Source organism: Bison bison, unplaced genomic scaffold, assembly GCF_000754665.1.
Source record: "Bison bison bison isolate TAMUID 2011002044 unplaced genomic scaffold, Bison_UMD1.0 scf7180017864260, whole genome shotgun sequence".
Taxonomy (NCBI): domain Eukaryota; kingdom Metazoa; phylum Chordata; class Mammalia; order Artiodactyla; family Bovidae; genus Bison; species Bison bison.
Window position 1 is genome coordinate 6885809 of NW_011494832.1, and position 12871 is coordinate 6898679.

A 12871-nucleotide genomic window follows, 5' to 3' on the forward strand; every position below is an offset into this window, starting at 1 on the left:
CAGGGAGATCAGCCCTGGGATTTCTTTGGAAGGAATGATGCTAAAGCTGAAACTCCAGTACTTTGGCCACCTCATGTGAAGAGTTGACTCACTGGAAAAGACTCTGATGCTGGGAGGGATTGAGGGCAGGAGGAGAAGGGGACAACAGAGGATGAGATGGCTAGATGGCATCACTGACTCGATGGACATGAGTCTGGGTGAACTCCGGGAGTTGGTGATGGACAGGGAGGCCTGGCGTGCTGCGATTCATGGGGTCACGAAGAGTCGGATAGGACTGAACGACTGATCTGATCTGATCTGATCTGATTGCTATTGCTTTAGGTTAGCTGGAAAAGGAAAACAAATATATCTTATTATATCCAAATTTTCTAAAAGATATTTCAAATTGATAGAGGTTGTGTTTTTTTTTTTTTTGACATAAAATACAGTGGAATAGTATTTGGGGTGTCCTTATTGAACTGCAAACAGCCTATTTCCTGTTTTCCACGGAACTCCTTTGAGGATGTTTTAGGACAGCGTGAGTGGCATATTGGTGGTGTTAAAGGGTATAAAGTATTAATTTTGAATTACATTAAATGTAATTTTCTTTAAACGGGACCTCCGCCTCCCATGCCCTCTAGGTACACTCCTTGCATGAAGACAAAAATCTCCACAAAATATTGAGAGGTAGAAGTGGGGAAGGGTCCATTTTTATGGGATGATTACATCTTTTACCTGTGTAACTACATGTGAATGAAGAGAAAACTAAAGCTCCTTAAATCTAGATTTTGCTATTCAGGATAAATGATGCAAGCAGAAAGCTGAAGACCCTAAGCTGTCAGAAAAATCTACGTCTCATTAGTCATTTAAGAAATAAATCACAAATAGATCACAATAAAAAGGTTCTCGTCTCTGAGAGACTGCTGAGCATACACTTTGAGCATCTTCTCCATTAGCAAGAGCAGCACTGATGAACAAGTTCAGTATAACAATGTAGTATTGATCATACACCCTTAATCCGAAGCTGTGGGACTCCAGCAGAGGGCATGATTCACAAAGCCTGCAGCTGGGGAAGTTTTCTGTGTTATATCTATTTATTCATTTGTCTATCTGTCTGTCTCTCTATCTACCTTTCTATATACTTGTCTATCTATCTAATGATCTATTGTCTAGCTCTCTATCTAGAGATGGATCTGAAATTTCTAGTTTGTTTCAACCTCAGCTCCCCTCCCTTTTGCAGTGAGCTCAGTCTGGTAGGTAGCAATGCAAGCAAATATAACATGCTTCATGCTTCTTACCCTAGAAGATGGCAGTGAGAAACAGGAAGCTGGCTTTCCACAGAGAGATTAATTATTGAATAAAGTGTTTTAAAATATTTACTGAAAAATGATTCTTTTGTTAAATTGTTTTTCTTTAAAATACTTGGATATGTTTCTTCCTTTATGGATATGAGCTGCCTTATTGAGTCCAGAATGTGTAGGGGGGAAAATCATATTTTTTTAATGCCAAGTTAGCAACCTATCTTAGGAAGGAAAAGTGACTGCAGTGAGAAAGCACCCAGAGCTTGATAAGAGTTCTTAATAATGAATTCTAAACACCACACACACACACACACAGACACACACCCAATCACTGAATAATAATAAGCTTTGCTTTTCAGGCAAGTATCTTAAAAAATATACTTGAATTTTTTAAATATTCCTGATGTCAAAATATCCAAGGAATGTGAGGACACTGGAGAAGGCATGGAGGGACCAATGTCCATGAGCAGGATTTCTTTATCTCCTCAAAATCTCCTGATCTCAGAGCAGTTTCCATACAAATGTCCCTCTGTGGGTGAGGTCAGCCCGCCCCCTCTCCCCCACCCAACATCCAGGTTCAAGTGAGGCTAAATGTCATGATGACTGGAAGAAAAATGTCCCTGTTAGCTCTTTCTCACTTTTTGATTCAAGAGCCCACCTTTTGGTTTTGATGTTTCTGAAAAAGATGGGTTTGAGTTTTTGGCTTTACCTTGTATTTGGCCCTTAGCCCTGAATCAGCCCTGAATACAATCCTGTTGTATTAATACATAGGAGGCTGCAGATATTAGCTCAGGTTGGATAACATATAACATATTGAAGGCAAATAATACTTCTAATAGTGACTTTTGATAAAGCTATTAATGATAACGATGAAAAACAACACTGTGCAAATAGAAAAAGGAACAAAAATATAGGAAAAATAAATGAATAGAAAGGTCAATAGTCTAGATATGTTTCAACTGAGGTCCTAGATCTTAATTAAAAAAAAAAATCCATCTCAACTAATTTGGGGTTGCACCTCGCAGGCCTGTAACTCTTGCACTTGCCCAGCTTTAAGACTGAAGAAAGAGCTCAGAGTTTGTAATAGAGATGTCTGTTACATCTACCTTTAGGGCAGCAGTCCCCATCCTTTTTGGCACCAGGGACTGGTTTTGGAGAAGACAATTTTTCCATGGAAGCGGGTGGGGGGTTGGTTTCAAGATGATTCAAGCACACTATATTTAGTGTATACTTTGTTTCTCTTATTATTGTATCAGTTCCACCGCAGATCATCAGGCATTAGATCCTAGAGGTTGGGGACCTCTGGTTTAAGGGATGGGGAGCTCATAAGTCTGAAACAGGGTCCTAGAGCTACATCCTACCATGTGCAACACAGGTCATCGTGGCAGTGTTCTTTCCTGCAGGGGCAAGGGGAAGAGGGCAATGCCCATTTTAGGGGAGCTTAAGTCAGGAGGGCCCATTAGGGAAAGAAGCAGTTTGATAAGAAACTGCTGATTTGATCATCCTTAGAGAGTCCCTTGGACTGCAAGGAGATCCAACCAGTCCATTCTAAAGATCAGTCCTGTGTGTTCTTTGAAAGGACTGATGCTAAAGCTGAAACTCTAATACTTTGGCCGCCACATGCGAAGAGTTGACTCTTTGGAAAAGACTCTGATGCTGGGAGAGATTAGGGGCAGGAGGAGAAGGGGACGACAGAGGATGAGATGGCTGGATGGCATCACCGACTCGATGGACATGAGTTTGGGTGAACTCCAGGAGTTGGTGATGGACAGGGAGCCCTGGCGTGTTGTGATTCATGGGGTCGCAAAGAGTCAGACACCACTGAGTGACTGAAATGAACTGAACTGAACTGAACCACCTGTTTGATAAGGACAGTTGCTAGCTGGAGCCTGAGGCAAGCATGTGGAAGGTCAGTCTCGTGAGTAAGGTATAGGGGAAGCAGGCACTGGTCAAACGGGATACAGAGAGCAAGAGAACAGCTGTCTTGTGTGACCTGACCACAGTTATGTATCTGAATGTAGCTAGGTCGTGGGATTTTACTTTTACCTTGGGAGCAGATAGCCTTCACTTTCCATTTTATGAGAGTACCAAACAATTGCAGAGGCAATGGCTCAGCATTCCTTTGAAGAGTGTACTAAGGAGAAATTTTAAGCTCTGCTAAAAGTCTGCTGCACCATCATTAAAAGCCAGCATTAAAATTCAGGCACCAACAGCATGTTTACACCAGGCTCAAACATTTTTTTTTCATTCCTTTAAAAGAACATCAAGGACTTCCCTGGCGGTACAGTGGAAAAGAATCTGCCTGACAACGCAGGGGAAATGGTCTCTGCTTGTTTACTTAGCCTACCCTCAGCTGGTCCCAGATTTTCTCAGAGCTGTTCTGTGGTCTAAGGCTCTCTTCCTTCCCCAGCCTTCCTTTTCTTCTCTGTCTTCATGGTTGTCACCCTTCCATCCCAACCTGAAGGCTTTCCCTGTCTGCTTCTCCTCCCTATTGCCTTATCCTTCACAGGAAACACCCCAAATCCCTGGCACATCCAGTCTTGCCCAAGGGTCTACACCAGATATCTTCTTCTTGGAAGACCCAAAGTGACACAAATTGTACACAGTGTGCTGTGAGGGCACAGGTGGAGAGATGTGGTTTGGAGTTGGCAAGTGAGACCTCATCCTGAGTGAAGTGCCAGGCAAAGAAGATACGAAAGTGAAAGTGTTAGTCGCTCAGTTGTGTCCAAGTCTTTGCGACCCCATGAACTGTAGCACCCACCAGACTCCTCTGTCCATGGCATTTTTCTAGGCAAGAATACTGGAGTGGGTTGCCATTTCTTTCTCCAAGGGATCTTCCCCACCCAGGGATCGAACTTGGGTCTCCTGCATTGCAGGCAGATTCTCTACCATGTGAGCCACCACAGTCCTTGCAGTCAAGTGGCAGCCCAACTGCTGATGATTTCATGAGTGGCAACCCAGGAAAATGTCCCCATGGAGAGGACTGTCCTTGCTGGTATGATGATTAAGGCATTTTAAACGACTGTTTAGTACTAAATTAAACTGAGGCCTTATAGAAGGACAGTGGTAAATTGAGGGCAGTTAACAAATAATTAAAGTGTGACAGCTGGGGGGACTGTTAGGGTAGTCTACATAGAGGCCTTTGTTTCTTGCTTTGGAAGGGCAGATGCAGGAGAGTTGACCCAGATTTTGTATTTAGAACTGCAGAGCTCTAGAGATGTTTAAAAGTGCAGCAGAGACAGTACTGATACCCTAAGGTCAGAGCAGTGGTTGGGAAAAGCTGAACCCTGGAAATGCTGACCGAGATGGCCTTAATGCTCCTCTCACCTTAATTAAACTTTAGATAGACTTCTTCCTGTCTCTAAGCTCCTGAACTCTCTTTCTTAGGAACATTCACTTTGGAAAATGTGTAATTATACATTTTTTGCCCTTTTCAGATGTAAATCCTTTTAAAAACCTCTTGACTGATTTACAATTCAGGAAGGTCTTTCTGGGATGACCTGGGAGCCATCTTTTTCAAATGTAATCATCAGGAAAGCTAGTACATCATTCCCCAGGCTCTGTGGGAGGGTAGGAACCTAAGCTCCATAGGCACCAATTATACAGATGGCCTAATAACAGAGAAAAACAGATGTGAACTCAAGAATACCTCAACGTGCTAGACACATCCTACTGGTCAACTTGTGCCCCTGACATCCTCCAGCATGCGTCCATAGCTCACCCTAGAGCTTGAAAACCCTCCAACCATTTGTTTCCATACAGCTTATGTTAGACCGAGTTCTGATCCCTCTTCTCTATTTCAATAGGCCTGAACAAAGTCTTCTTGTGCAACTTTTTGTTTTAACAACATCCCTGAGAAGAGTAGCTCTTCAGGTCCCTCTGACCTTGGGGACTGGCCGAGGGGAGGAGGCTGCCCCCCTTATTAAGGAGCTAACACTTCTCCTGTAGGAAACGGCTGCAAGACAACAGCTGTCCTGCTCCAGAGTTGCTCTCTTCCACTTCTGGCTACAAGGGTGCTGATTATGATTAAATTCTAGCACCATCTAATGAGAGACATGGTGAACTTGACAAGGAAGGAACGAGATTATGTACTGAGGAAGCTTTCAGTGGTAGCCAAGGGAATACCTGTAGGGCGAGGCTTTGAGGGTGTTTAATCAAGGGGGCCAGGATTAAGAACTGAACGAAAGCAATATATTGACTTGGCAGCATTTTCCTGGAATGTTTGACTTTACACCTGGGTAAGGGCCCCAGAAAAGGAACACTCACTGCTAAAAGTAACTCATAGAAGTTAAGAATAAGATGATTCATGCTGAACAAAGTGCAAATGCCTCTGTTGTCTGACAGGTTGTAGAGGAAGAAGACGATGACTCAGGAATGTGGGCCTGATGGAATTTTTATGACATCCGAAGGCCCAGTAGAGAATCCCAATAGGGGAATGCAGCATTCAGCAGGGCAGTCAGGAATGCATTGGTAGGGGTACAAGCATCCAAGAGAAGTTCAGTGACAGCTCATCCCAGAGAGACAGGGCAGAAACAAGGAGGAGCGCTCACAGAGCTGGTCTGATCAGTATCCATGAGGATGACAAGCCCTGAAATAATTGAGTCTAGGTGGCAATGCTTAACTGCCAGAAACAAGGGGTCCATAGGACTGGAGTCATAGACAAAAGGGGCTGGACCTTCAGGGAGTTATGGAGATTGCTAGTAAAACATGACACCAACACACGCCAAATAGATAGCCCTGAAGTGTGCTGTTTGACATCTATGATCAGAAGCAGGCTAGAAGGGAACAGGAAGCTGAGGGCTATTGTCTCAATAAAAACTCACAATTCTCTGCTCAGTTCTCAAACCTAAAACAATCCTGAGATCCAGAACTTTCTGACCGAGAGATGACCATGTGCACAGGAGGAACAAGTCTGTACCACCACAGCAGGTGTACACTGTTCTGAGTCCCCTAATCCTTCCCCAAAGAGACTTACAGTCATTTACTCATGTGATTTAATGTACTGGGGAGAGGGAAATAACCAGAGAACTATAAGACACAGAGTCTGAGTTGACTCCGTGTATCATCATGGTCCTCCAGTAACAGTGCGAACCACAGGAGTCATGGAATGAATGGAATCCTGCTAAAGTCTGGCTCAGAGTGGATCCACTGTGACAACAGACATAACTGGCTGTCATTTCTCTGTCTCCAAATATACAATTGAGTTGCCAGTTGGAGGCTGGAGTGTTCTTCATTTTGAATCCTTGATTTTATTGGAAAGACCAAGTGGAAGACTCCAAAATTATTTCCTTCTCCCTCCTCCCAGCCAAGATAGTAAATCAAAGCATCCCTGGAGAATAGGAAGAGATAGTGGAAATTAGCATCACATTAGAGAGCCTGGCCCTAACTTCTTTATTCTGGCCCTCAGAGAAAATGAATGGATTGTGGAGAATGACTGTAGCCTATGTAAGCTGAGGCAAGTAACAGCTCTGGTCATGGTTGCTATGCTACATGTGGTATTGTTGATAAATGCTGACCAATAAGGATTCAGGTGCATGGTACACAGACATGGGTTTTGCAGGTGTACTTTAAAACACATTTGTTTGTTTTGATCAGAAAAGATCAGGGAAAAGCTGCATTTGTGTGGAATAGACAAAAATATGTACTTATAGTTTTTCCCCAGGATTACATTAACTCTCCCACTTCTCTGTCATAATATATTCAAAAGGAATCTAAATCATTTGGACATGTCACAGATTATCGCATTATTGGATTGATGCCATTACATTGATGAAACACTGGTAGCTAGTACATTGGAGACTTTGTTAAGACACATTTTAAAGAACAGCTGTTTCTGTCAAGCATTTAGTGGTCTAGTGGTCAGGGGTATTTGTAATATCTCCTGAAGGGTAAAAGACAAAATTACTAATTCCTACAGGCATGAGTCTCAGTGAGCTCCAGGAGTTGGTGATGGACAGGGAGGCCTGGTGTGCTGTGATTCATGGGGTCGCAAAGAGTCGGACACGACTGGATGACTGGTCTGATATGATCTGATAGTAGAGAAGAAACCACGACACATGGTAGGACTCTGGTGGTTTGGCTAGAAAACATTGTGCACATAGAAATATTGTTACAGCCCTTAAGTCCAATGATATGGGAGGCTTCCAGTTTTGAATAAAGTCCCAGAGTAGAAAAGGGTTCTGAAGCTGCCGCGGGCTGTGGTACTAGTGGTTCTATTACTTGGGCCATATCATCTAACAGGTTCTATATTGTTAGAAGTGTCAGTGGTGAGAAAAGATGGAATCCAAGTTTACAGCAAACCCTAGTGAGAGAATCCTAATGCCTACTACTGGGCTTCTGGAACAAGACCATGTCATCTGCAGTGGAGAATTCCACTTCATTAGAGAGTCATCTTCTGGCATGATACTTGGCCAAGGGGCACCAAGTGGTAATTGCCCACAATGAGCTGAGTTATTTTAGACCCCCAACATCATAGAGCAGAAAGCTCAGCAGTGTCCATCTTAAGTCAGAAAAGATGCATTTGAGATTGAAATTAAGAGTATGGGCAAGCTGCATGAGCAGGTGGCCCAGACTCTATGTCATTCACTAGTGCCCCATTGTAGATGAATTTTCTATGAGCAATTGAAAAGAGGAGGAAAAGGCCTAAGTTTGATTTCTGAATGGGTGGGCTCAGTATAGGTGTGCAAACTGAATCTGGATAAACATGGGGATGGCAGTGTTTCTTGATAATAGTGGAGACAGAAAAGTCTTTCCAGTGGGTGGAAGAGCAAATGGGGAATATGATCACACACTCTTTGTAGAAGTAGAACTGACCTTAAGGGAGAATACATGTTTATTTCTGTACATTTGCTAATGGCCTAGCAGAATGGTCAGGGGTATGAAAGGAAAAGACCAGGAGATCAGAGACGAGAAGGTCTGGGATTGCTGCGGATGGATACGTGGGAGTTGGATGCTGCAAGTGTAATGTTTGAATATGTTAATGCCTAACAGAAAGCATCCACCAAAGAGGCACTGAACGAGGAAGTAGACAAAGTGACATGGCCAACTGACATTGGTCCCATTGTCAGTGACCATCCAGACTGGCTTTTATGGAATGGAAGAGCCACAGAGCCCACACTGGTACTTCTTGATCATGAGCAGGGATTAAATAATGTTTATGCTCACTGCTTTGTCTTTTAATTGTCCCATTTTAATTTAATGTCTTTTAATTTGTCTTTCTATTGTGCTTAAAATCCAGAAACCAAGAATTATAATAATTATACAAACAAGTCATGAGGTTTACAAGAAAATTACCAATACCAAAATTATGTAGCAAGGTAGGATTTGACCAGAAACACAGTAAATTGCACAGAGAGGAGGTTCTTACTTTATTAATTATACCTATTTAGATTCAGATATTGAGTCAGACTTTGCATAAAAATCTTCTAAAATGTGGCTAATAATAGTGACTTTGGGAGGGGGGTTTACATAAAATGGGAGCAAGTGAATCAGCAGAAAGGTTTTATTTAAAATGCAATTGTATTATCAATTTTGTTACATCTGAGGGGAACCTTGTGGATTATATATCATTCAACCCTTTAGTCAGGGAAAATAAGGCTTTGAGAAAGGATACAGTGGCACCAATTAGTGATAAAACTATGGTTAAAATCCAGCTATTCTGAGATTCCAGTGTTTTTCCACTAAGTCATATAGTCTCCTGTATTTAGAATAATGTTATTTGAAAATATTGTGGTTATGTACATGAAATTCATATTCCTTGAAATAACTGCTCTCTTAATCTGTCTTAATGAAGGCCCTGAATAAGTCCTGCATTTGTTTCATTCAAAAGAAGAATTGAAAATGCAGCTTGAGAAAATGGTGATAATTGTACAAAAAGTGATGACAGGTTGAAAATTCTCCAAATTATGAACTTATCCCAGCTATTTTCATACATATTTAATGCTAAATATTTTCTGCAAATGTAAGTAACCTATTCTACCCCTAAATACTCTTTTTTGATGATCATGTACCATCTTGAGATTGTAGATTTTTCTATCCTAAACTTAATATTTCATTTAAAATTTTAATTTGCTTTTGGTCAGTTTATTGACGCAGTAGCTCACTTTCAGGATTATTTCCATTTCAGATTCTCAACTTCAGATTATTTCTGGAGCACTAGCCAATCAGCATTTCACATTGATTTTTTTTTAAACATTGTTTTTTCTTTCTCAGATTCCTCATCAATGCAAGTATTTTCATCACTGAGGTGATAATTTGGAGATCATAGGGTGACAAAAGTTTGCCTGAGAATAATTTTCTCCTTCTCTATTACAAATTCAATAGTTTTGTAAAAGATTTTTTTATTATGCAAAACATATTTCATGTAAGAGTGAGCATTTGTAAGAAAAAAGGCCTACTTGTCTAAGATTTGACTGAGTGCTCGAACCAGAGAGTAAGTCTAACATAAAGCCAAGAAGATTTAAATGATTTCCTCCTTCTCCTACTCTTTAAAATACTGACACTCATGAAAGTCTTTTAATGTTATAGCAACACCATCCTGGCCTCAAAGTCCTTTCTCCCCTTTTTGCTTTCTGCACCACAATTTCTGACAAGCCACCCACTCACTCCTAACCCTCCTCATTTTAAAGTCTGAGAGGGATGTAGTTCTCTATCACGGTTTCTCCTTTCAGTCCACCTGGTATTTATCTGTTCTCTTTCCAGAGAAAAGGAAAGCGTGTCTGTGTGCACGTGTTTCTGTGTGTGTATGTGTGCCTGTGTGTGCCTGCATGTGGCTGTGTGCACGTATCTCTGTGTCTATGTATTTCTGTATGTGCGTTTCTGTGTGTCTCTGTGTGCCTGTGTCTGTCTGTATGTCTTTTGCAGGTGTGTCTCTGTAGGTATCTGTGTCTCTCTATATGTGCATTTGTATGTATATCTGTGTGCAAGTGTGTGACTTTGTATATCATATCTTTGTGTGTCTGTGTATATATATGTGCATGTGTGTGTTTCTGTGTGTGTGTGTGTGTGTGTAGGAATTGAGGGGAGTGAGAAGTAAGTAGGTAACCTAAATGGCCTTAACATTTCATCCATCTCCACCAAGCTTTAGACAGGCTTCTTCTGTCTCTAACTTCCCTTGTGGCTCAGAAGGTAAAGTGTCTGCCTGCAATGTGGGATACCTGGATTTGATCCCTGTGTCAGGAAGATCCCCTGGAGAAGGAAATGGCAACCCACTCCACTACTCTTGCCTGGAAAATTCCATTGACGGAGAAGCCTGGTAAGCTACAGTCCATGGGGTCACCAAGAGTCAGACACGACTGAGCGACTTCACTTTCACTTTTCTGTCTCTAGGCCCCTGACTTCCCTTTCCTTACTTTAATTTTAATTTCTTAATATAATCTTGATATATAAAAATACATATTTAATGAATAAGATTCAATGAGTTTGGACATATACAAATATGGGAACCATCACCAAAATCAAGGTAATAAACATAACTCATTGCCTCCAAAATTTCCTCATGTCTCCCTTTTTAGGAGATAAGAATACCTAACATGAGCTTTACCTACTCATATTTTCAAGTGCACAATTCAGTATCATTAACCGTAGGTACTACACTGTACAGCAGATTTCTAGAATTTATTCATCTTGTACAACTGAAACTTTATACCAATAGAAAAACAATTCCCTGTGCAAGTGGGGGAACCAGACAAAAAGCATTTGCCATAGTTCAAGTGTGAAAGAGAATCTGAAAAACAACAGGATGAGTTTTTTTCAACGACCTGATTTTGAGGGAAAGGTAATAAGAAAAGATGCTGTCAAGGATGTTGTCCATTTTCGTGGTATGATTTGGCAATAGGAACCACTGCGAAGTTTCAGAAGGGACACGTTACAGTCAGATACAGATTTTAGATAGGTCCCAGGTGACTGTGCAGGGATCCATTTGAAGGAGAGGAAGTGGAAAACCATAAAGAGGCCACGATGGGAATCCAAATAAGAGGTGATAGGGTGTAATGAGGCATAACTGAATTAAATACTCTAGGCAGCAATAATTCATTTAGTTTGCAAGTCAACTATTAAAAAGAAATAATTCAGTAGTGTATGACTTTCCTTTAAATATCCATAGCAGATGTGAGTAGTCCCTTTACAGGAATATTGGAACCACTCAAAAGCTCTAATCAATTGACAATAATAACTTCTTGAATTTCAGAGGTAGAACAGAAAATTAAATTCTTTAGTTCAAGAGAATAAAACTGGCCCCCACATAGGAAAATTTTCTTCATTTGAAAGCAGAAATGTCATCTGAACCTCATGAGGTCAGTTTGAGCTTGATAAAGTATTACACAGGGAATGAAGGAAAATTGGTCAATTTTGAAAATAATCGGTTATTATCTCTGGTTCAGCTATATTTTTTTAAAAACTTTTATGTGCAATTCTGTACTTTTTGAATAAAATGGTAATCTTTTATTTTTGAAACATTCTTTGAAGTATAGAGACTAAAATATGTTTAGAAATATATTATTTGCAGAATTTTCAATTGGTAAATAAAAGGCAGAATCAGATGTTGCCCTGCTGGAATTGTAATACTTATTTTAGAAGCAACATTATTACCAAATCAGAATTTGTGGCAGCTCATGCAGTCTGATTCTGATACCAATCAGAGATATCAATCTCTTTCCAGCTCTTCTTTACAGGTGTAAGCTATGCTTGGGAAATAGTTTCTCAGTATTTTTGAAATAAGCAATGTGTTTTCACAATACTTATTTACAATATTCCCTTAGCCTTAACACTTAGTCTCTCAGTTCAACTAGCAAATTCTATTCCCCATCTAAGACTTTACTCATGGGCCCCTAAAATTTCTCTTATTTTCCTAGGAAGAATTATTCTATCTTAGTTAATTTTTTACATGTTTCTTTTCCCCAATCCAAACATCTTTCATTTTTACTTCCCTCCTTAACAATTATACCTTCTAAGGTCTGGCATTTCAAGTCAACTTGCCTGAGACCTGCACTCCCTTGCATGTCTGTCTTTTTTGTCTAATTCATGTAGTTAAAATATACAGTGTCTATTCTCTTACAAATAAGCCAAGGCTGAGGAAAGCTGTATGGCAAGGAAGTTTGGTGTCACTGTGGGTTGTCACTAAGCTCAAAAGGGCCCTCAATATAATACTGGTTTCTTCTCTCCCTGCCTACTTCCTCTATCACTCATTTCCAGGACTATAATAAACCTCATTCAATCTTCAAACATTTAACCTCTATTCATTTCCTCTTCACTCTTGAGCAAATAACCTCATATCTCACTGAGAAAAACACAGCCACCAGGAGGAAACATCACCACTTCCTATCAAACTTACAATCTGTCTGCTTCTGTACTAATGATCTCTTTTTCTTTAGTTTCACTAGGGTAGTAGTTTTAAACTTTGGCTCCGCATTGATAATAGCATCTGGGGAGTTTTCAAAAAATACTTCTGCCTAGGCTCAAACACCAGAGATGGTGGTTTAAATAGTTTGGGTTAGAGCTTGACTATGTTTTTGAAATTTCTTCAGATGATTCTAATGTAGTTAGGGTTGGGAATCAATCTTTGAAAAATTTCAGATTCTATCTTCTCAAATCAT